This window comes from Lutra lutra, chromosome 8 (genome assembly GCF_902655055.1).
Source record: "Lutra lutra chromosome 8, mLutLut1.2, whole genome shotgun sequence".
Taxonomy (NCBI): domain Eukaryota; kingdom Metazoa; phylum Chordata; class Mammalia; order Carnivora; family Mustelidae; genus Lutra; species Lutra lutra.
In genome coordinates, this window is record NC_062285.1 from 15109138 (window position 1) to 15133826 (window position 24689).

At 34.0% G+C, this 24689-nt stretch overlaps 1 protein-coding gene across 1 annotated transcript in view; it reads right to left on the bottom strand.

The window, feature by feature from the left end:
- GPR158 (G protein-coupled receptor 158) overlaps positions 1-24689 on the bottom strand; it is a 424695-nt gene that overhangs the window by 286428 nt on the left and 113578 nt on the right. The window lies entirely within an intron of this gene.

Here is a 24689-nt window from a genome sequence, read left to right on the forward strand (position 1 = left end):
GCCGAAGGCAGCGGCTTAAACCACTGAGCCACCCAGGCGCCCCAAGTACAAATCTTTATTAGGTATTACAATTTCCTGGAAATACAAATCCCAATACAGCTGGAGATGCTTTCCTATTATAATGTTCAGTTTCCTAACAAAGACGTTCAGTGCAGTACACTCCAGTTTCACATCAATAGATATACATGTTTAGCTTTAAATTGTGTATCTGATTCACAGAGCAGGAGAATACTGTCTACAAATTGTCTGCTGTAACTTTATCATTTTACAGGTGAGGAAATCTCTCTGATACCTAAAGAGATTAAGTGTTCTGACCAGGTTTAAACAGTTAATCAATGGCAAGCAAGAATTAAAAATAAGTCTGCATATGCTGTCCAAAAGCCGATCTATTACTCTATGCTATGTAAATTTCTAAGCATCTTAACTATGTATAAGTCACAGATAGATGCCAGTGTGTAAATTATTCATGTATATTCAGAATTTTCTTTCTTTCTTTTTTTTTTTTTTTTACAAGTTAGATATACTAAGGGAGGACTGGATAAAATTTTCTTACTTCCACCAGTGATCTAGAAAATAGTATTTATTTACATTTCTTACATATAATGTTAGTTGATCAGAATGAAAAATCTTGCTGGTGTGACTCTTTTTTTTTTTTTTCAGAACTGTCATTTTAGTTCAGTCCCAAAATGCCTATGAATCCTGGGAATGAAACCCAAATGACTTTCCAATATTTTTTTTAAAGATTTTATTTATTTATTTGACAGAGAGAGATCACAAGTAGGCAGAGAGGCAGGCAGAGAGAGAGAGGAAGGGAAGCAGGCTCCCTGCTGAGCAGAGAGCCCGATGCGGGACTCGATCCCAGGACCCTGAGATCATGACCTGAGCCGAAGGCAGAGGCTTTAACCCACTGAGCCACCCAGGCGCCCCATGTCTTTCCAATATTAAAAATTTGTGTGTACATGCAAGTAGCAAGGATCTTGTAATTTACATTTTTGGAATAGTTAAGGCCATATTCGCACACTAAGTAACCCATAGCAGGCTGCCAATTTATAAACAAAGGGCTATTTCTATACTGGACACAGCAACTATCAAAACTATTATTACCACTAGAAAGGTCATCTCAATGTGGTTTCAGATGCTATTTCTAACAAGTGAACAGCTCAGCTGGCTAGAGCAGCATGGGAGTGTGAGGACCAGACTCAGACAGAGATGGTCCAAGTAGCTACTCTCTCTTCCATGTTCACAGTCTGTTAAGTACCTGGACTCTGTAATGAATAAGATATAACACTTAATTAAGGGTGCTGAATGTTTTACATAAAATATGGTATTACCACTGTGATAAACCTAGCTAGGAAAAAAATAATCTCAATCAGCAACTATTTATCATCATTATGATGTTCTGTTTTGTTCTAAATAAAATTGGTCCATTTGGCAGCAAACAAGATTCATCATTAACAAAAAAATCTAATATAGCTTTTTACTTATTCTCAAAATTTATCTACTCACATTAGGTTTCATTCTAAAGACCACAGTGTACCAAGTCCAAGGGATTCTCTTTGAATTTCTGAGCTTTTATTTTTAGTATTCTGTTTGACAAATCCTTATTGAAAATCAATTATGTCCCAGGTGTTGTACTTGATTCTAGGAGTAAGAAAAGTGAATAAAGCAAGGCTCTTGCTCCCAAAATATTCAGTTTAGTCAGTCACGGGGTTGTGTATAAAGTAATTTCAGTGTGCGGTGACAAGTGTGATAATGGAGGTGTTGGCAGGATTGCAGGTTACCTACTCTAGACTAGACTACAAGTCAGTCAGAAAAGAATGCTGATGGATGTCTTGAAAGATGAGTCAACATTAACCAAGAAAACAAGGAAGACAAAGCCCATTCAAGCAAAGAAATGCAGGCATTCCTCATTTCATTGCCAGCGACTTTTTTTGCATTTCACAAATATTGCTCTTTTTACAAATTGAAGGTTTGTGGCAACCTTGTGGCAACAAGTCCATCAGCACCATTTTTCTAATAGCATTTGCTCACTTCATGACTCTCTATCACATTTTGGTAATTCCCATAATATTTCAAACCTCTTCATTATTATTATATTTGTTATGATGATCTGTGATCAGTAATTATGACTTGCTGAAAACTTAGATGATGCTTATTTTTTCACCATAAAATATTTTTAATTAAGGTATGTACACTGTTTTTTTAGACATGATGCTATTTCACACTTAATAAGCTATGGTTTAGTGTAAACATAGTTTTTATATGTATTAGGAAACCAAAAAATTCATCTGACTCACTTTATTGCAATATCTGTTTTATTGTGGTGGTCTAGAACCAAAGGCAGTATCTTTGAGGTATGCCAGTAGATTGAGAGACCCTAGTACATGTAGAGAACTATGTACAGTTCAATTCCCTTGGAGCTATAAGTCTGGAGGAATCAATTAAAAGAAAATCTTCCAAATCATATTAAAGAACTTAGACTTTAACCGTTATTGCAGGGATTATAAATTGTGTAGAAAACTTGAAACTTGAAGGTACAGAGTTGTTTTATTTCATCAACATGACACTGCTTAGAATTTTTACATTTGAGTACTTCAAGTCATAAAATACAATTTCCAGTGTTCCAAAGGAACAACATTATTTATTTGAGTCATTTGTACAGGTTATAGTAACTGACTGGAGCTTAAAGGCAATTAATGCATTTGAAGTACTAAATGAAATATGTTAGATTTTCATTTTTTAATAAAATACAGAGAATATAGCTAAAAATAATAGTGATCATGTGAATAAAAATATTGCAAAATATCTTCTAAAAATGACAAAGATCAACAATAAGAATAAAATAAACGAAACCAATAATAATAAATAAACATATACTTACATTATAACTAGAATACAAGGAATGCCACAGAAATCAAATTAGTTCTATGTAGAAAAATCAAACACCATTTTCCAGTGGAGTTATTTCTTAAAATTCTCCAAAACTTTAAGACAGTTAAGTCAAGGCCCAGGGAACATTGTATAGAAGAGAGAAAATGAAATGGAAAGTCTATGATTAAACTCAATTACCTTTGAAAAGGGAAAGTCTACCCTAGATGTGAAAATACTGGGAACAGAAGTCCAAATAAATCCAAGTATTAATTATAGGTAAGGGACGTCAAAGTGCATGGGATTACAATAGAAGTCTTGAAAAGGCAATGCTGATGGAGAAAGAAATATAAAGGGAGAGAGAGGCACCCACTAGAAATTGCACCATAAAAGGAGAGAAAAGCCAGAAGGGTAAATTCAGGACACTATAAGACACGTAGAAGAGAAAAAAAACTGAATGGGATGCAGCAACCCCTCCAACCCCTCACTACTTTCCAAATAAGCCATCTATAAATAAATTATGTATAACTGTTAGTAGCAGAAGTGAGTGGTTCTTGAACTAAAAATCTCACATTTTACATCAAAATAGCCATCCCTATTCAAGAAAGTGGAGATACAAACAAAGCTACTAGAAGAAGAAAATACAAGCTGAGAATCAAAATAATTCAGCTGATGAAAACCTAAATACAAAGCAAAAGAAGACTATAGCACAATATTCTCAATGGTATTGAATATCCTCAAATAAGTATTTGGGGGATATGAAAAAAATATTGAGCCAGAAGTTTAAAAACTAGAAGCAAAATGACCAAAAAGAAGAAATAAATGATGGAACATAGTTGTTTTTTTTTAAATTCAGAGAAAAAAATAGAAGACAGATATCAAATCAGAAATACAGATGAAATTACAAATGCTCCCCAAATTAACTGAATAAAAACAAGTATTGAAAAAAAAATGGAAAATGAAAGTGAGTTTTAAAAGACATGAAAACATCTACTAGATCAAAGAAGACATTAAAAGGGAAATAAAATTTCTTGAGACAAACAAAAATGCAAACCCAACAGACCAGAACTTGCAGGATGAAACAAAAGCAGTTCTAAGAGGAAAGTTCCTAGCAGTAAACACATATTAAGAAGCAAGAGGGTGCCTGGGTGGCTCAGTGGGTTAAGCCGCTGCCTTCGGCTCGGGTCATGATCTCAGGGTCCTGGGATCAAGTCCCGCATTGGGCTCTCTGCTCAGCGGGGAGCCTGTTTCCTTCTCTCTGCCTGCCTCTCTGCCTACTTGTGATCTCTCTCTCTGTCAAATAAATAAATAAAATCTTAAAAAAAAAAAAAAAAGAAGCAAGAAAGATCCCAAACACAACCTAACTCTAAACCTAAGGACTAGAAAAAGAACAAAGTAAGCCCAAAGTTAGCAGAAAAAAAGAAATAATAAATCAGAAATAAATGAAATAAAGAACAGAAAAACAATACAAAAAATTAACCAAAGAGTTGATTCTTAGACAAGATAATGAGAAATTAAGAACCCTTAGCTAAACTAACCAGGAAAAATAAAGAAAGAATCCAAATCAACAAAATTACAAATAAAAAAAGAGCCATTACAATGAATACCACAGAAAATGAAAGAATTATAAGAAACTACTAATGAACCACACACCAAAAAACTAGACAAACTAGAAGGAATGGAAAAATTCTTAGAAACATACAACTTACGAAGACTGAATCAGGAAGAAATAAAAAATCTGAATAGACTTATTACTAATAAGAAGATTGAATCAGTATTAATAATAATTTTAAAAATCCAACTAAGGGATGCCTGGGTGGCTTAGTCAGTTAAGCATCCAACGCTTGGTTTCAGCTCAGGTTATGATCTCAGCGTTGTGAGATGGAACCCCATGTCAGGCTCCATGCTTGGCACAGAATCTGCTTAAGACTCCCTCTCCCTCTGTGCTTTCTCTCATTCTCACTCAAATAAATTAATCTTAAAAAAATTTTCCAACTAAAAAAAGTCCAGAACTAAATAAACAACTTCACTGGTGAATTTTGTCAAACACTTAAGGAAGAATGAAAGCAATCCTTAAAAAACATTTCCCAAAACTTGAAGCGCCCACCTCCAAACTCACTTCACAAGGCAAGAATTATACTGACACCCAGACCAGAAAAGGATGTTACTAAAAAAGGAAACTACAGGCTAATTATAGGTGAATATCGCTAAATTATATAGATATAAAAATTCTCAATAAAATACTAGCAAACCAAATTCAGCAATACATTAAAAGGATCATTCACTATGATCAAGTGGGATTTATCCTTGAGATGCGAGGATGGCTCAGCATATGCAAACCAATCAATGTGACACATCACATTAATAGAATAAAAGAAAAGAATCATATTATTATCTCAACAGATGCAGAAAAATCATCTAACAAAATTCAACATCAACTTATGGTAAAAAACAAAAAAACAAAACAAACAAAAAACCTCTTAGCAAATTAGGCATAGAAGAAACATAGCAACATAATAAAGGCCATATGTGACAAGCCCAGAGCTAACCTCATACCCAATGGTGAAAAGCTGAAACTTTTTCACTGATATCAGGAACATGACAGGGTGTCCACTCTCACCACTCCTATTCAACATAACACAAGAGTCCTAATTGGAGTAATCAGGTAAAAAAAGCCCGAAAAAAAAAAAAAAAAAAAAAAACAGAAAAGAAAAGGAAAAGGGAAAGGGAAAGGAAAAGAAAGGAGTCAAATTGGAAAGGAAGAAGTAAAATTATTCCCTCATACAGATGACATGATTTTATATGTAGAAAATCCTAAAGACTCAACCAAAAAATAAATGAATTCAGTAAAGGTACAGGATACAAAATTAACATACAAAATTCAGTAGCATTTCTATACACTAAAAACAAATTTTCTGAAAAAGAAATAAAAACGTCATTTTCATTTACAATAGCATCATAAATAATCAATATTCAGGAATAAATTTAAGGAGGTTAAATATCTCTACTCTGAACACTGAAGACACTGATGATACTAATTGAAGATGGCACAAATAAATGAAAATGTATCTTACGTTCATGGAACTGAAGCAATTAATAATGTTAAAATTTCAATACTATCAAAAGTCATCTATAAATTCAAAGCAACCGCTATCAAGAGTCCAAAAGTATTTTCTACAGAAGTAGAAAAAACACTCCTAAAATTTATATGGAACCACAAAGACCCCAAATAGCCAAAGCAATCCTGAGAAAGAAAAACAATGAAAATAAGAAAGCACTGTAAAATAAGAAGCACTGCACTGCCTAATTTCAAACTATACTATAAAGCTATAGTCATCAAAGCAGTTTGGTACTGGCATAAAAAGAGACAGACTAGTGGAACAGAATTAAGAATCCAAAAATAAACCCACACAGATACAGTCAATTAATATTTGAGAAGGGAGTCAAGAATACTCAATGGAGTACAGACACTATTTTCAATAAATAGTACTGGGATAATTGGATATTCACATGTAAAACAATGAACCTGGACCCATATTTTATACCATCCACAAAAGTTAATCAAAATGGATTAAAGACTTAAATTTAAGTCCCCAAATCATTAAACTCCCAGAAGAAAACAGGAATAAAACACCTTGATATGAGTCTTGGTCATGATTTTTTGGATATGATACCTAAAGCACAAGCAACAAAATGAAAAAACAAGTGTGCCCACATCAAACCACAAATTTGTCCAGCAAAAGAAACCATCAATAAAGTGAAAAGAAAACCTTCTTAACAGAAAAAAAAAAAAATTGCAAACCATCTATCTGATGTGGGATTAATATCCAAAATATATAAAGAACTCATACAAATCAATAGTAAAAGAACAAATAACCCAATCTAAAAATGGGCAGAGGGGTACCTGGATGGCTCAGTCAAGAAAAGGCCAAGGTATATGAAAAAGATGATCAATATAACTAATCATTAGGGAAATATAAATTAAATCCACAATGAGATATCACCTCATGCCTATTAAAATGGCCATAATAAAAAAATAAGAGATAATAAATACTGATGTGGATGGGGAAAAAAGGGAACCCTAGTACACTCTTGGTGGGATTATAAATTGATATAGCCATTCTGGAAAATAGCATGAAGAATATTTTAAATTAAAAAGAGAACTACTATATGACCCAGTAATTCTACTTCTAGGAATATACCCAAAGGAAATGAAAACTTACTTGAAAAGAGAATTAATTTTATCCCCATGCTGTACTTCAAATCTGTAGCCTTATTTACAATAGCAAAAACATTGGCGGGGGGAACCCCTAAAAGTCTATCAATGGATGAATGATAAATAAAATATTATTCAGCCATAAAATAACAACAAAACAAATCCTACCATTGGCAGCAACATGGCTGGACCTTGAAGGCATTATGCTAAGTGAAATAAGTCAGACGAAGAAAAATAAATACTGTATGATCTCACATGTGGAATCTTTAAAACAAAACAACAACAACAAAAAAACACCTCACAGAAAAAGAGATCAGATGGGTGATTATCAGAGATGGAAAGTAAACAGAAGGGAAACTAAAGGCCAGTGGTCAGGAGGTATAAATTTCTAGTTATAAGATAAATAAGTACTAAGTGTATAATGTTCAACATGATGACAATTGTTAACACTGTTGTAAGATATATAAGTTGTTAAGAAATTAAACCTAAAAGTTCTTACCACCACAAGAAAAAAAATTTTTTTGTTGTATCTATATGAAAAGATGGATGTTAAATAAACCTACTGTAATATTTCAAAATATATGTAAGTCAAACCATTATGCTCTATGCCTTAAATTTATACAGTGAGGTATGTTAATTATTTCTTTATAAAATTAGGGGGAAAGGCGTGAAAAAAGTCAAAAAGAAAGTAGTTAAGACAGTCAAAGAATGTATAACAAGTGTAAAGTTGGAGTCACTGAAGTAGAAAAATAATACAATGGAAAAGAACTAATATTTTAAATTACACACTAAAAGAACTTTCTAGAAGTAAAAGAAGACTTTTAACCAATGTTTCACAAGTGGTGTGCTGAGGCATGCCAGTATGCTGAGTGAACTCACAGGCGTGCCATTCAATATTTTTTTTTTTTTTTAATTTGACAGACAGATCATGAGTAGGCAGAGAGGCAGGCAGAGAGAGAGAGGAGGAGGAGGCAGGCTTCCTGCTGTGAGCAGAGAGCCCGATGTGGGGCTCGATCCCAGGACCCTGAGATCATGACCTGAGCTGAAGGCAGAGGCTTTAACCACTGAGCCACCCAGGTGCCCCCCCCCTTTTTTTTTTTAATATTTTTAATGTGTGATGGAAATACAGTAATATTTGATACCTCTTGAAATTCACACTAGTTCAAATGAGAACTCTTGATTCCATAAACTTACCAGATATCCTGGAAAACTGATCCTTGATGATCAACTCTGAGACATAACCTATTAAAACTATTAGATTATAAAAATTTAAAAAATCAAGGTGTAAGGGGAAAAAAATCAAATAACTTATAAGAGCAAGAAAATTAGATGGACATCAGACTTTTTAAAAGCAAATTACAGAACAAAGAAACAAAAGAACAATATTTTTAAGAACTAAAGCAAATACGAAACATGATTTTCATATGCAGCCAAGCTGTCCTTCAAGTATCAAGGCTACAGAAAAACAGTTTTAAACATGAAATAAAATAAAATAAAATGGAAAAAAAAAAAAACAAATAACTCATGGACTACAATAAACATGAGCTCTTCTTATGCACTCTATAAGCAAATGTATATCATCTAACCATTTCTGGAGAAATGTCAATTGTGGACAAAAGACCAAAAAAATAGATGAAGATTATATATCTATATCTATACCTATGAAAATGTATAAATAGTCCAAGTAGAACATTACACAGAAGAGGAGAGAGAAAAATAAAGTAGAATAAGCTCATAGTTTTATAAGCAATAAGTCAAAGGGTACAATTAAAAACTGACAAATAAAAAAAACTGACAAATTAGATAACAAAGGTGAAATAAAAAACACAGACTCTAAAAGCATTATAAATATATTTTAAGGGCAAAAGAAGCCACTAGAAAAAAAAATACAAACCTTCCTAAATACCAAAGAAAATTCTAGAAATTAAAGAACAAACAAATGAGGGGGAAAATCCCAGCAATAAAACAGTGCGATATTACTTAGTTGAAATACAACTGTCATATCAATAAATGTGGATTGGCTTAACAAAACAATTACAAGACCAAACTTCAATCTGCTTCACAAATAAGCCCCAACTATATGCTACATAATTAAAGATGCACCTAAAACAAAGTGATTCAGCAAAGATGAGGATTCTGAAGCAAACTGAACCAATGATGAAGCAGGAGTTGTGACTTTGGTAACAAATAAAGTACAATTTAACAAAAAAGAATTAAATATAACAAAAACTATTTTTAAAACCCAATGTTGCAATTTATAATAAAGATACCACATTCACAAATATTCATGGACCACTTAGTTCAGAAACCAACTTTACAAAGCAGAAAAGACATGAAGAAGAGATAGAAACATAATTCAAAAAAACTTTAACATACCACCCTCAGTACAAGACAGATTAAATGGACAAAAGCCAAGTACAGATGTAGCAGGCCAAAACTGTATAATCAGTAAGCTGCACCTTATAGGTATATACCAAACTTTTATCCTCATGAGTTAGAGAGTATACTTTCATTTTAAGTGTGAATGAAATGTTAATGAAAGTTTACCATATATTAGTCATACAGAAAGCATGTTTCATAAAAATAGAAGTATTAAAGACATGGTTTCTGACAAAAACTCAGTAAGCCTAGAAATTAATATAAAATAAAAGACAAAAAAGTTCCTTCCTAACTGAATATTAAGGGGAGAAGCCCCTTCTCCACTAAACAACTCCTGGGTGAAAGGGCAAAAACAAACAGTAATTTGAGAATATCTAAAGACAATGATAATAAAAACACTTCAAACTATTATGGCATACATTTAAAATAAGAGAAAAATTTCTAGTCTTGAACACTTTTGTTAGTAAAAACAAAGGGTGAAAATAAATGTGCCAGAGAAGCTAGCTATGGCCTAGAGAAAAAACAACAAAGCCAGAAAAAATAAAGTGAGGGGAATAATAAAGATAAGCACAAAAATACTATTAAGTAGAGAAAAGAAAAACATTGACCTAATTAATAAATCAAAATCTTGGGTTTCTCAAAAAAGTGACAAAAATACTTTAAAAAAGGGGAGAAGAAAGCAAAAATGCAGCACAAGAAATAATAAGAAACCAACCATTGAAAATTTAAAAATAAAAATGATGGAAATCTTTATGTTAATAAATTTGAAAATCTAGATAGAATTAATAATTTCCAAAGAAAACACAGTTTACAAAATTTACTCAATTAGAGGTAGAATGCTTAAAAAGACAGATTTATTACTCAGATGTAGAGAAAACTTAGAAAAAATATTCTCAACTAAAAAGCTCCAGGCTCTTACGGTTTCACTGGAGAATTCTACCAAATTTCTAATGATCAAATTATTCTAATGCTACATACATTCCTCCAGAACACAGGAGGCAAAAAAAAGTAAGTCTTCCAAAATCTTTATATAAAGCAAGTGTAGCATTAAAATCTAAGTCTGTAAAGACAATAGAAAATAAATTTACAGATCAATACCACTTATCAATATCATTCCAAAAATAAAAATATTAACAAACTAAATCTAAAAACTCAATTCTACATTAAGATATATATACATCACAACCAAGTGAGATTTATTCCAGGAACTATATTAATGGATCAGGGAGTCCATTAATAAAGTACAACATAAGAATATCTAAGAAGAAAATGATATGATTATGACTATCAATTTAAAAAAAAATCAAAAATCAAAACTTTAAAATTCAACATCTATTTCTGATTAAAAAGCATTCAGGAAAACATGAATTAATGTATACTTATCTTTAAGGATTTATTTGAGAAAGAGCAAAAGCCTGAGCAGGGGGAGGGGCAGAGGAAGAAGCATAGTTCCTGCTCAGCAGGGAGTCCAATGCAGGGCTCAGTCCCAGGACCCAGGGATCATGACCTGAGCCAAAGGCAGACACTTAACTGACTGAGCCACCCAGGCACCCCTATACTTTTTAAACATAATAAAATATAGACAACTTAGTCTTAAAACCAGTATCTTAATACAGAATCACAAGAGATTAAATATTCTTAAGGTTAGGAATAAGATAAAGATATCCATTTTTTCCACTACTATATAACACTCTATTGGTGGAAATAGTAAATGCAATTAGAAAAGAAAAATCTATTAGATTAGTGGTTCTTAAAATGTGGTCTGTAAACCGCAGGTAATTACAAGACTCTTTTAAGTGGTTCACAATGTCAAAAGTTTTCCCCAAATAACACTAAGATATTCCTTGCTTTTTCTGCTGTATTGATATTTGTACCAATGGTGCAAGAGCATGCAGATTAAAACTGTTGGCATAGTCTGAATCACGGTAATGACATCAAACTTTATTAGTAACTATTATATTCTTCACTAACAGGAACTAAAAAAAAAATCAAATACCACTTAAAATGTCCTTAATCTAGTACTAAAAATAATTAATATTGTTAAATCTCAAGCCCTGAGTACATTTCTTTTTAATATTCAGTGTGATAAAAGGAAAAGTATGCATAAAGTATTTATGTTGCATACAAAATTATACTGTTTGTCTCAAGGAAAATCACTTGTACAATTCTTTCAGTTGTGAGCTGAATTAGCACTTATTTCATGGAACACTATTTTCCATGACAAAAATTGACAGATAAATTATAGCTGTTCAGATTGGATATCTGGCAGACATTTTCTAGAAAATGCACAAAGTGAAGTTCAAGAAAAACAACTGATGAGATTTGCTGCCAATGACAAAATTCAAGTTTTAGAAATCTTATATCTACCACCATAAGCCTGACAGCTTCCCAATATTTAAAGTTTTTTTCTGATGCGATCAGTAGCAATTTTAACAAATGAGGATTTTTTTTTCTATTTTCTAATGAAATGGGCTAACATTTGGAATATGTGCATAACTCAGTGAAACAATTATCTCCCATATAAGTCATGCATCAGCAACAGACCCATTCAAACTGCAAGATACATTAATGGGTTTTAATGTAACATCATACAAAAATATATTAAAATTGTTTCAGGCTTCCAGATATGGAATGAGTACGGCACTTGGATGATAGAGGCAGCATAAGGAATACAAGCAATGGTACTGTAATAGCATTGCATGATGACAGCTACACTTGGGAATATGTATAGACTTGTTGGATCACTATGTTGTAAACCTGAAACTAATACAATATTGTGTGTCAATTATACTTCAATTAAAAAAAAAACTTCAGGTTCCATATTATAAATAACATTTAAGAAGTTACCACAAATCAAATTTTGGAGCATAAAACAGAATGCCTGCAATTCTCTGAAAATGTTACTAAAATATCCCTTTGTTTTTCAGCTACAAACTTTACGAGGCCAGATAATCTTCATATAGTTCAACCAGAAAAAATAATGCAAAAGATTGAATGCATTAACATATATAAATATTCACCCATCTTCCTCTAAGCCAGATGTCAAAGGGATTTTTAAAAGTGCACAATAGGGGCGCCTGGGTGGCTCAGTGGGTTAAGCCGCTGCCTTCGGCTCAGGTCATGATCTCAGGGTCCTGGGATCGAGTCCCGCATCGGGCTCTCTGCTCAGCAGGGAGCCTGCTTCCCTTCCTCTCTCTCTCTGCCTGCCTCTCTGCCTACTTGTGATCTCTGACTGTCAAAAAAAAAAAAAAAAAAGTGCACAATAATATCAATCTTGTCACTAACTTAACAAAATAACTCATTAAAAAATATCTGCTAGCCTCAATGGATTTACCATTGTTATTTTTTAATGAATCAACAAATATTTATAATTTTCTGAGTCTTAATTCTAATGAGATAAATATTAATAGATAACTCACAAACCAAAATGTCTTGGGGGTACCACAGAAATATTTAAGAGAGTAAAAAGCTCTGAGACTAAAAAGTTTGAGAACTGCTGAGTTACAGCATTAGAATGGAAAAGCAAAACTACCTGTATTTGCACAGATTTTGAAAAACCACACAGCGTCAATGATAAAACTAAGCAACACAAGAATTCAATAAATTATCAGAAAACAGAATTAACATCGAAAAATCAGTACCCTTTGAGGTGCTCGGGTGGTTCAGCCAGTTGAGTGCTCCAAATCTTGACTTTGGCTCAGGATATAATCTTGGTTGGGGACATGAGATCAAGCCCCATGTCCAGCTCCATGCTTAGCACACAGTCTACTTGAGATTTTCTCTCTCCCTCTGCCCCTCCCCCCAGTCTCTCTCTCTCTAAAATAAATAAATAAATAAATGAAATCTTTTTAAAAAAATCAATACCCTTTAAATATACAAGCAATAACCCAACAGAATGGATATATGGTTAAATAAAAACATTTATCATGGCAAAACAGAAGTAAAATACCTGGAATAAACCTTACAAAAAAAAGCAAAGCCTATGTCAGAAAAACCTTAAAACACTTCTAAAAAAGACAAAAATAGTCTTTAACAAATAAGAAAATGTTCCTTTGTCTTGGATAGGATGGTTCAACCTCATAAAGATACCATGTCTCTTCAAGATAATTTATGTATTTAAACCTTTATTCCCATAAAGATACTTAGAAGTTTTTCTTTTATGAAGCTACTACAATTTATGTGGAAAATAAGCATGCAAGCAGAATTGTGAAAAACTGTAAAAGAAATAATACCAGTGAGAAGTTAGCTTAACAAAATATTAAAACTTTAAATTATCTATAATTCAAACAGTGATACATGAATAGACAAACTGGTGACTAGAATAGACGTAAACCCAATACAGAATTTTAGTAAATAAAGGTGTCATTTCAGATTACTAGAACTAAAAGAAGATATGTAGTATTAAATGGTGCCAGGATAACTGGATAGATGTTCGGGGGAAAGACCAAATAAAATCCATACCTCATAACATACACAATCTTTGTATATCAGAGATCCCAAACAAATGAAACCATAACAAGCTAATTTAGAATTTAGTATTAAGAATTTAGAATTAAAAAAAAAGAATTTAGAATTAATAAATTCTAACATAAACTGGTTATAGCAGAGGATTTCTAACTATAACTTAAAATCCAGAAAAATAAAAAGAAGATAAATTTCACTACAAAAAATAAACCTTTTGCATGGCAAAAAAAAAAAAATACAATAAGCAAAGTAAAACACTGAGAGAAAAGATTTTTAACATCTTTTACAGATGAGGTACTAATATCTCTGATAAAGGAAGAACTCTTAAAAACTTAAGGAAGGAAAAATGAAAACTACAAAATATTGCTTAAAATATTTAAAAAGGCATAAAGTAATGTTAAGACATTCCGTGTCCATAGATTGGAGACCTTAATATCATTAAAATATCAATGCCAAAAGTGATCTACAAATTCAATGTAATCCCTATCAAATCCCAACAATGCTTTCTGCAAAAAGAGAAAAACCCATCCTAAAATTCCTATGGAATTCAAGGGACCTCAGATAGACCAAAAAAAAAAAAAAAAAAAAAAAAATCTTGAAAAAGAACAAAACTAGAGGGCTCACACTTCCTGACTTCGAAACCCACTGCAAAGTGTGGCAAAGGCGTAAAACAGACATATAGTCAATGGAACAGAATAGGCAGCCTAGAAATAAACTCTTGCATATACTCTCAAATGATTTTAACAAGAGTGTCAAGACCATTCAATAAGAAAAGAAAAGCTTTTTCAACGAACAGTGCTAGAAAACTGGATATATATGCAAAAGAATAAAGTTGGACCTTTCCTAACATCATACACAAAATTAACTCAAAATGGGTCAAAAACCTAAACATAAGAATAAAACTATAAATGTCTCAGAAGAAAACATAAAGCAAAAGCTTCACATTAGGTTTGGTAATGATTTCTATGATATGACACCAAAGGCACAGGCAACAAAAGAAAAAATAAGTTAGACTTTGTAAAAATTCAAAATTTGAGGCTCAAAGGAAACAACCATGTGAAAGGCAATCGATGGAATGAGAAAAAAGATATGCAAAGCACTTATTTGATATGGGATTCATATTCACAAAAACTCATATTCATAATGAATGAATGAACTTAATACCAATGAACTGCATATTTAAAAATGGTTAAGACAGATCTGCAAAAAAAAATGGTTAAGACAGTAAATTTTATGTGTACTTTACAATAAAAAAATTTGAAAGAAATTAAAAGGACGAATAACCAAAAACAACAACAAAAACAAAACAACAACAACCAAAAAAACCCCAAAAACCTGAAAAACATGAACAGGTAATTCAAACACAGCCCATAACCACATGAAAAGATATTCACCTTCACTAAAAATAAAAGAAATATACACAAATACAAGGCTGAGATATTCCTCACCTATCATACTGGCCAAAATTAAGAAGCCTGACAACATGTACTGTTAGTAAAGTTGTAGAAAAACAGGTAAATAAACCTTGCTAGTCTGAACGCACAATGGCACAACCCATGTGGAAGGGAATTTAATAATATATGACACAATGATATATGTGTTTACTTTCCGATGCAGTGATTCCGTTTTGGGGAATGTTTCCTAAAGATACATCTCCAATGATACGGATATATATATACACACACACATACATATATACAGTTGACCCCTGAACAATGCAGGCAGGGTCAGGGACATCAAAGCCCTGCAGTCTAAAATCCACAACAATTTTTAATTCCCCAAAAGCTTAACTACTAGTAGCCTACTGTTGACTGGAAGCCTTACCAATAAAATATATAGTTGGTTAACATGCATTTTTGTATACTATATTATATATTGCATTTTTACAATAAAGTAAGCTAGAGAAAAGAAAATGTTATTAAGAAAATCATAGGATCTTTAAAAAGGGGGGGGGGGATGCACCTGGGTGGCTCAGTGGGTTAAGTCTCTGCCTTAGGCTCAGGTCATGATCTCAGGGTCCTAGGATCGAGCCCCGCATGAGGTTCTCTGCTCAGCGGGGAGCCTGCTTCCCCCCCTCTCTCTGCCTGCCTCTCTGCCTACTTGTGATCTCTGTCAAATAAATAAATAAAATCTTAAAAAAAAAAGAAAAGAAAATCATAGAAGAAAATACCTTTACAGTACTATTTTTACTGAAAAAGATTCATGGTATAGTAGACCTGCACAGTTGAAACCTGTGTTGTTCAAGAGTCAGTATATATGTACAAGATTATTTATGAGAGTACTGTAAGAAATTGCAAAATACTGGAAATAATTAAAAGCTAAAACACAGAAGTCTAATTAAATAAACAATGGAACATTCACGCAACGGAACACTCTATAGCTGTGGGAAAGTATGAAGAATTCTGAGAACTAATATGGAATTATTTTCAGAATATACTGCTAAGTGAAAAACCAAAATACAGAAGAACATTCAGAGTATGGTATCTTTTGGGTAAGAAAAAAGGAGGACTAAGAGTGTGTGCATGTGTGTGTGTGTATTAACTCATTTGTGGAAAAAAAATACATGACAAATCAACCAAATAAACTAATGAAATTACCTACAGGTATGAGTGGAAATAGGGTGGGAAAGGCTTATAAGAGATGTAGTAGAAATTACATTTTCCTCAGAATTTCTTTTTGAAATTTTTTCTTTTGAACAGTATTAATATTTTAACATTTAGAAACAAAAATATCAACAAGAATGGGAATTTAAAACCATGAAAATGGAACGCTAACAAGCAAATTTTCAAATGAACAACATAACCCCCCAATATCTGGACTATTTATCTCCAGATAAAAGAACTACAAGCAAATACTGAACTTCCATTAGTAGGTTTTTTATCACAGTGGATGGCTTAATGATTATGAAGCTACTTTTGGTATACTCTACGACTGAGGATGAGGAGAGTTAGGTGTCTCATTGTCGGAGAAGAGAGTCACAAACTGTGGACAGTGAGAATATTGTGGTGTTGATTTGGAAGTAGAGGTAAAAATATGTACTCATAACATGCACAAAAACGCAGAGACAGAGAAAGGGGGTGAGGAGAGATGCATAGACAGATTCCTAAGAGATCCCAGTATTTATACTATCCTCATAACAATGAGCACAATGGCTCCAAATTGTGTTTTCTAAATACCATTCTCCACTAAAAGGAATTACGAATTCATGAATGAATGCCTGATTCCAGGGCCACAGTGAAGAAAGTATAAGACGAGCCTGGAACACCTTGTGCCAGAAAGTAAGAAAATGCTCATGAAATAATGGGGACAGGTCAAAAGGACAGAGGAGCAACCTAAAGGAACTCCCACTGGCCAAACCTGGGACAATGACAGAGACAGCCATATGTACCCCTTACATATTTTATACTTAGTATGACCTACTACAAACACATAGATTCTGTGATATTCTTGACAAAAATGTATTACTTAATCTAATCATGAGGAATCATCAGATAAACCCAAATTGAGGATCATTCTACAAATCAACTCGCCTATATGCTTTAAAAATGTCAAAATCATGAAAGACAAAACAGACTGCGAAACCGTTTCCCAGGAGGAAACTAAAGAGATATGATACTTAAATATACATTGTGATCTTGGTTTGGCTCCTGGCCCAGAAATTTTTTTAAGCTATGAAAGATGTTACTGGGGCAATTGGTAAATTATAAAGTGTTGAGATTAGATAATAGTATTATATCAGTTTTAATTTTCTGATTTTGATGACTGTAATATTACAGGTGGTCCTTGTTCTTAGGAAATACACACAGAAGTATTTAGAGTTAAAGGTGCAAGAGAGCTACAATTTACTCTTCAGAAAAATAAATATATTTATTCCTCCCCATTCATCAAGTCCATATATGTAATTTACCTGCTCATTAAAATTGGGTTGTAACCCACAAATCAAGTGCAGCAATTTCACAGTTATTGTGAGCATGCGTAAAGTAGCAAAAACATTGAATCACTCACCACACACATTCCAAGCTGAGGTCAAACAAGGTGACACTCTACCTTCTTGTTTCAACTGTCATATTATAAACTGTCTGTTTTGTGGTCTATTTAGTGCCACTTTTTTTTTTTTAAGATTTTATTTATTTATTTGACAGACAGAGATCACAGGTAGACAGGCAGGCAGAGAGAGAGGAAGGGAAGCAGGCTCTCCACTGAGCAGAGAGCCCGATGCGGGGCTTCATCCCAGGATCCTGAGATCATGACCTGAGCCAAAGGCAGAGGCTTTAACCCACTGAGCCACCCAAGTGCCCCATAGTGCTACATTTTTCACATTTGAGCTTTTTTTTTTTTTTTTTTTTTTAGTAATTTTGCTGTTTAAAATGGTCTCTAAGTATAGCACTGAAGTGTTGCTTAGAGTTCCTAAGCACAAGATGGTTGTGATGTGCCTAGGGGAGAAAATATATGTGTCACATAAGCGTCATTCAGCATCATTATACTGCTGTTGGCCATGAGTTCAATATTACTGAACCAATTATATATATAGAATAATAAAATAAGCTGTCTTTAAACATAAAAACACACAGAACTGGGTTGTATATTGATTGGTTGATAAAATGCTCTGACCAGAGGCTTGTAAGAAGCTAACCCTGTATTTTTTCTTGGAACAATGGTCCCATAGTCACTAAATTCAGTGTTTTCAGTGACTTTTCAGATAATTACTACAGATAACAAGAATAAAGTGTGTGTGTGTGTGTGTGTGTGTGTGTGTGCCACTATTTCTTGAAAAACCATGAGATGAAGTAGCTCAGTTACATTTTAGGATCTTATAATTTAAAAAACATATCTTTAAATACTAAAATTACTCATATTGCCTAGATGTTAATGTTGTAAGACTATGTGAAAGAATGAGATCAACACCTTCCATCTTAAATTAACTTCAGGGCAGACATTATTGAATAAATGCCAGGTAAAATCATCAGTAATATTTAAATTGTTCTCCTTCCCTCTCTCCCTTTCTCTCTCTCCTTTCTCTCAAAAACAATGTGTTTGGGTTTGTAAATTTAACACATGGTGTTATGTAGAAGTGTTTCACATATGTGAAAAAACATACTGTTTTATGAAATAATTTAGAATTAACTGTGAAGTGAGAAGAGCGGAAACAGAAAGATATATTAGAAGGCATTAGACCAGGTGGAAGAGGGTGACGATCTAAGAATAAAGAGGAGGAGGATTTTACATTTGATTAGATGTGAAGGACAAAGGAGAAAAAGTCAGAAATAACTCTCAGTATTCTGGCATGAGTGACACATCACCAGTTGATAAAGGGAGTTCAGGAGAAGCTCCAGTTTTAACACTTCAGATGGAAGATGAGTTAAACTTTCACCACAAGGAGTTTCAGATGGTGAGCACATAGTTGAATAAATGTGGCTATGTTTAGGGAGAAAAATAAAGCTTAAGTCAAATATTTTAGAAGTCGCTACACAAAGGGGGTGTTTAAAAATCATGAGGGGATGAGATTACCCCTGATAGACATGAAGAGAGAAAGGAAAGGTGGGCAGGTCCCTGGAAAATAACAACCTTTAAGACACAAGGCTATAGAAGAGACCACAGAGCAGACAGAGGGAGAAGAAGAACCAGGAATCTTGTTATGAAGGAAGCGTAAGTATTAGAGTTTCAAGAAGAAGCAAGGACAAATGCCTTATGTGAAAGTCCTGAACCACATCCACTAGAATTGGCAATGATTTTTCAGTTTTGGGGTGATTTTTGAGTACATAAGAAAGGGCAATAGGGGAAAAGACTGAAAACACGTTCACAAGTCACCTGGATGGGGAAAAAAAGAGACAGGAAAACAGAAAAGAACTTGTGGGGAGGGAATAATGTTTGGCTGTTTTCAGGATTAGGCACTAGTTTCTTAATGAAGCAGAAGGAGCAACAGAAAAGAACAAATTAAAAGAGAGATGGCATGTGATAAAGCAATGGCCAGTTGGAGATGAGAGGATTTATCCCTTAGCAGGTAAAATATCTGAACCTTTGCAATCCCCAAAGAAAGATAACAAGCATTTATACCTATGAAAATGGCTTCAGTATGAGAGGACATAAGAGAAGATAAAATAAACCAAGACAGTGAAGAAAAGCTAGGTTGAGTTAATGGTCTGAGAAGAAAGAAAAAAGTTGGAAATGAATGTTAAGAGAAACCAAGTAAGTTAATGCATGGTAGTGAAAATACTACTGAGATTAGAATTCATCAATTTACATTCCCATTATTAGATTATTTTCTCTAGCATCATGAACCCCCCAAATGTGTAGGCTGAGAAGTTCACTTACATGATTGATATGTGAGAGCACAGAGGGTCAGTTCAAAAGTCAGCAGAGCAAGAAAGCTGAGGCTATGATGGAAATATAGTTCTTTTAATCAGTTCTGTACATCAGTCTGGGTAGGGGAGAAAGAAGCTTCATGAAGGGACTAATAATAGTGGGGGGAAAGAAAAGGATCCAGAAAACAGATCCAGGAACTAGAGCTCAGAGGCTAACAGATGGCCAAGACAGGAAGTGGTGAAGTGGGAAAGTGTAGAGAGGGAAGGGTCAGGGAGGGAACAAAGAGAAACAGAAGTGGAGGAGGTAGAGACGGAGAAAGAGAGAAAGGGAGCAGGAAGGAAAGAAGTGGTTTACCTGAGAGTTTGTTTTACTATATATTCAGACAGAGGGTTAAATGCTAGCGGTTGCTGGTTTCCTTCAAAAGAACAATGGTTAGCCTCCATCTCAAATGGATTTAGGTATCAGCCGAAGTGTCACCCTTAAGAAACCACTATTCTAACTCTCCACAGTGACCTCTCTGACTGACATCAACCACCTTGGCTTGTACATAATTTCATCATATTTTTTTCAGATATTGTCATCTTCAAGTCACAAAAAGCTTTCCTGGGGTTTCAAAGTGAAATCGTCAAAAAGAATAGAAATCATTTTTGTTTAACTTCAATTGGTATCATTCCAAAATACATATTTGAAACCTCTCCCAAGTAAGCAGTGATAAAAATTTTATATCATGTGCCTACATGTTTTATTTTCATAAATAAAAGATGATACAAAATACTTCTAACTTGCCCAGCATTATCACAACGGGTCGTATTAGTTGAGCATTGCTATTTGCGATTCAATTTACATTTAAATTTCAGCCTTTTGGAAAGTACATCTAAATCCCTAGTGAACAGTTTTTCAAAATCTTGTTTTACATACAGACCGACGCAGTATTGAGGCTCAATCGGAGTTTAACAAAGGATGCACAAATAAATATAATTCCAAAACACCTGCAGCATATTTACAGATGTAGAAAAGAAATAATTCTAAGTAACAGATACAGTACTGAGATATAACAGATATAGTAAAGATATAAATATATAAAAACAAAAGAATGTGTGTGCATGTGCACACACTGTGAAAAAGTAGAAAAAGACTAATTCATATTCTTGTACTTTTTAATTATTCTATTAATACAGTCTTCATTCTATGCCTCATCACAACAGAAGCCATGTCTCTTTTGCTCTCAGTTGAATACACAATGCCACAAGAAGTATTTATGGAATAATAAACATAAAGGCCAGTTTGACTACAGCAGAAATTCAATGAGAGATATGTAGTACTAAGTGAAAACTAAGGTTGGAGGAGCCTGGTATAGCCAAATTATGGAAGGTCTTAACAGCCAGCTAAAGACACCGAATGAAAGTGATGTAGGAAGCAGACAAAGGGGATTCATTGTATGTGAGAGAAACCATTTCATGAAATGCCATTTAGGGAAGAGATCAAGATAGATTAACAAGGGGGGAGAAAAACAGGGAATAAGAAAATACGTTGGGAGGCAACAGTCAAAGTGTCATAGTGATGGGAATAGAGAGGAAAGAGCAACCAAAAATGTATTAATAAAAAAGGAAATAACGTTCAACATTAATGCCATTTTTAAAATCGCTTTTTTTTTTTGGAGACTTCTCTCCCATTGATTAATTTGCTTCAACTTCTGCCTCTGAGGCATTTACATGTCAAAAGACCGGAGCCACCCAGAATCATATTTGATTTAATTCCATGACGTCACAAGGCACCTTATAAATTGCTGCTGGTCTGTCTGCTCCTTAATTGCTCTGTACAAAATCAACCAGCCAAAGTAAAAGAGCACGGCCAAGAAAGGCTCCAGACATGCATATACTTCCCCACTGTCCAGAGTACCCTTCTCATCTTCTGTATTACTTCCAACTTATTTTGAGTACAACACAGGCATCTCCTTCACTAAGACACCTTTTCTGATCCAACCAAGGAGATAAAACCCTGTTTCTATTACCATAGATCGTGGACTCATTTATATTGGTGCAATGTTAGATATCTGGGAAGTCATTCTTTAGAGAAAGAGATTACATGCCTCACCAAACTGGGACAGACTTGCCATCACACTACTTCTGAAGTAGAACAGACTGATTTCTATTAACCAGTTCTTTCCATCTTAGGACCTAATCAAATTCTATACAGAGATAGGATAGAGAAGGCAACAAAGAATTAGGAAATTATTCTCAAATTGTGCTTCATGAAATGTTTTTAGAAGCCACCACCAAGGATGGAAGCTCACCTAAACATTAGAATCTTAGAAGTTCTTAGGATAACTTTCTAAGAGTCAGGGACTACATAAAGGTAGAACGTGTCATTCCAAAAGGGTGAGTTCTTCAGACGCAGACTAACTGCTTGTTAAATTGTTACAAAGCATATGCAGAAATCAGAGGCTATCTGGCTTATATTACCAGTGGTGTGTCTTATGTGCTTGAGGTTTACCAGACTATTTATAGTCCTTTGATTTTCTCATATTCCGAGAGACAATGTCAAAGGACAGTAATTTGAAAATCTACTTTATAAACTGCCACCTATTAGCCAGTGTAACTCTGGGCAAACTCCTTAAATTCTTTGATCCTCATTTGCAGAGTTGTTTTGAAGATCTATAAAAATATATGGGAAAAACCACCAAGCTGCAGATGCACACACACGCATACATTCAATAAATTCTAGCAAGTGTTACCAAGCTATTATTTATTCTTTCTCTCATTTGTATGCACCCTTAGCTTCTCCACAAAAACAAAAGTATTGAATCTTTAGACAAAAGTAAACTGATGGGGAGAAACGATAAATATTACAGCTTCCTTATATACCATGCATGATTATTCTGAAACAGAAAATAATGTGATACAGTAAAAATCACACTGGAAACTTCTAACTTCCCCCTCAACCTATAGTCATTCTGGAAATTTCAAATGGTTCTTCGGTTTCAATCAATTTTGTCTTATTTCCAGCCTCGGGTAAATGAAGTTTTTCTGACACCAGGAGTATGGTCTCACCCTTGTATAATTTAATTATTACGCATTTATTCTAGATAGCACCACAAATTTTCCAATGAAAGACTAGACGCATGTTTTTCACTAAATAACTAAGATAATAGCAATATGGTTCATATAGAAGAAAATTATTTTAAGTCAATAAATTTTGTTAAAAAAATCTATTTCTAACTTAGAGGAAAGGTTATGTATTTTTGGTTGAAAGAAACTGGAATACCAATAATTGAAGGACACAAGGATGAACGGAGAGCAAGGGTCTGCCTCAACTGCACTGAAATGGCAACAGCTCTAAGAGCCTCCAAGCACTAGCCCTGCTCCAAGCCCCACAAAGTGTCATGGGCCAGCTGTCTTGGATTAGCCCTTGAAACAACTCTGGAGACAAGCTTTACTCTCATCCCTCTCTCACAAATGTGAAGACCTAGGGCACAGAGAGGGTAAGTAGCAGGCTTAAAGTCATACAGACGGTAAGAGTGGGAGATGACCCTGACCCTGTTCTGGAACCAGCAGCTGGAAACGCTGTGAAGATGAAGGGTGAAATGCCTCACCCCTCTTCAACCTTGCCAGCTGGTTCCCTCAGTTGTGTATTGGAAGAGATATTTACGTCTTAGAGAACCCCTTCAGCAAACTTGCAGGCACGTTTCCATGAGGGTACCATGTAAGACGGCAGCTAATATAAATATCTAACATTATCATAGTTGGAAAAACTGAGACTTACAGAGTCAGAACACTTGCCAAGGTAGATAACTTCAGTAAACTGTGAATTTGAGATTTTTAAGCGAGATCTTTCCAAACCCTTCTGTCTGCTAAACCCGTTTTTTAACAAAAACTCCTGAGAAAGTCCACCATAAGGAATAAACATGAAACTGCTTAGAAGAACACAGAATTCACAACTGAATTAAAGGACATTCACTTCTTTATGTAAAGCATTACACGTATGTGGGTATAGCCTAACTCACAGCAACTTCTTACCAGAGGAGGGCAGAGGAAGGGTTTGTATGTCTGACTATTGAGTCTGTAACTGGGTAAAATCCCTAAGGCCTTTACACACAGTCCTGCTTCTAGGCCAGATATCCCTCATTCCTGTATTTGTGCAAACAATATGGGGACCCAAAAGGCAGGATTTCCCTTTTATCTTTGTTAAAACCTATCTTGTTTTATCTAATCCAACCCTCTAGGTTAATAAACAAAATAAAACGTATTTACCTAATCTAGAATTTCTCAGAGCCTTTAATATGCTGAGATTCATTTCACTCACAAAGGATTAGTTACCAAATTTTTTCAGCCAAGAAAGAGATTTTTCATATGACGTGGATTAACTAATTAGTAGTTTGGGGTACTATTATTTCAAAGATGCTGTCAAAACCTTTTAGGAAGCTGTTTCATTTAACATACTATTTATTTTCCCTCCCATA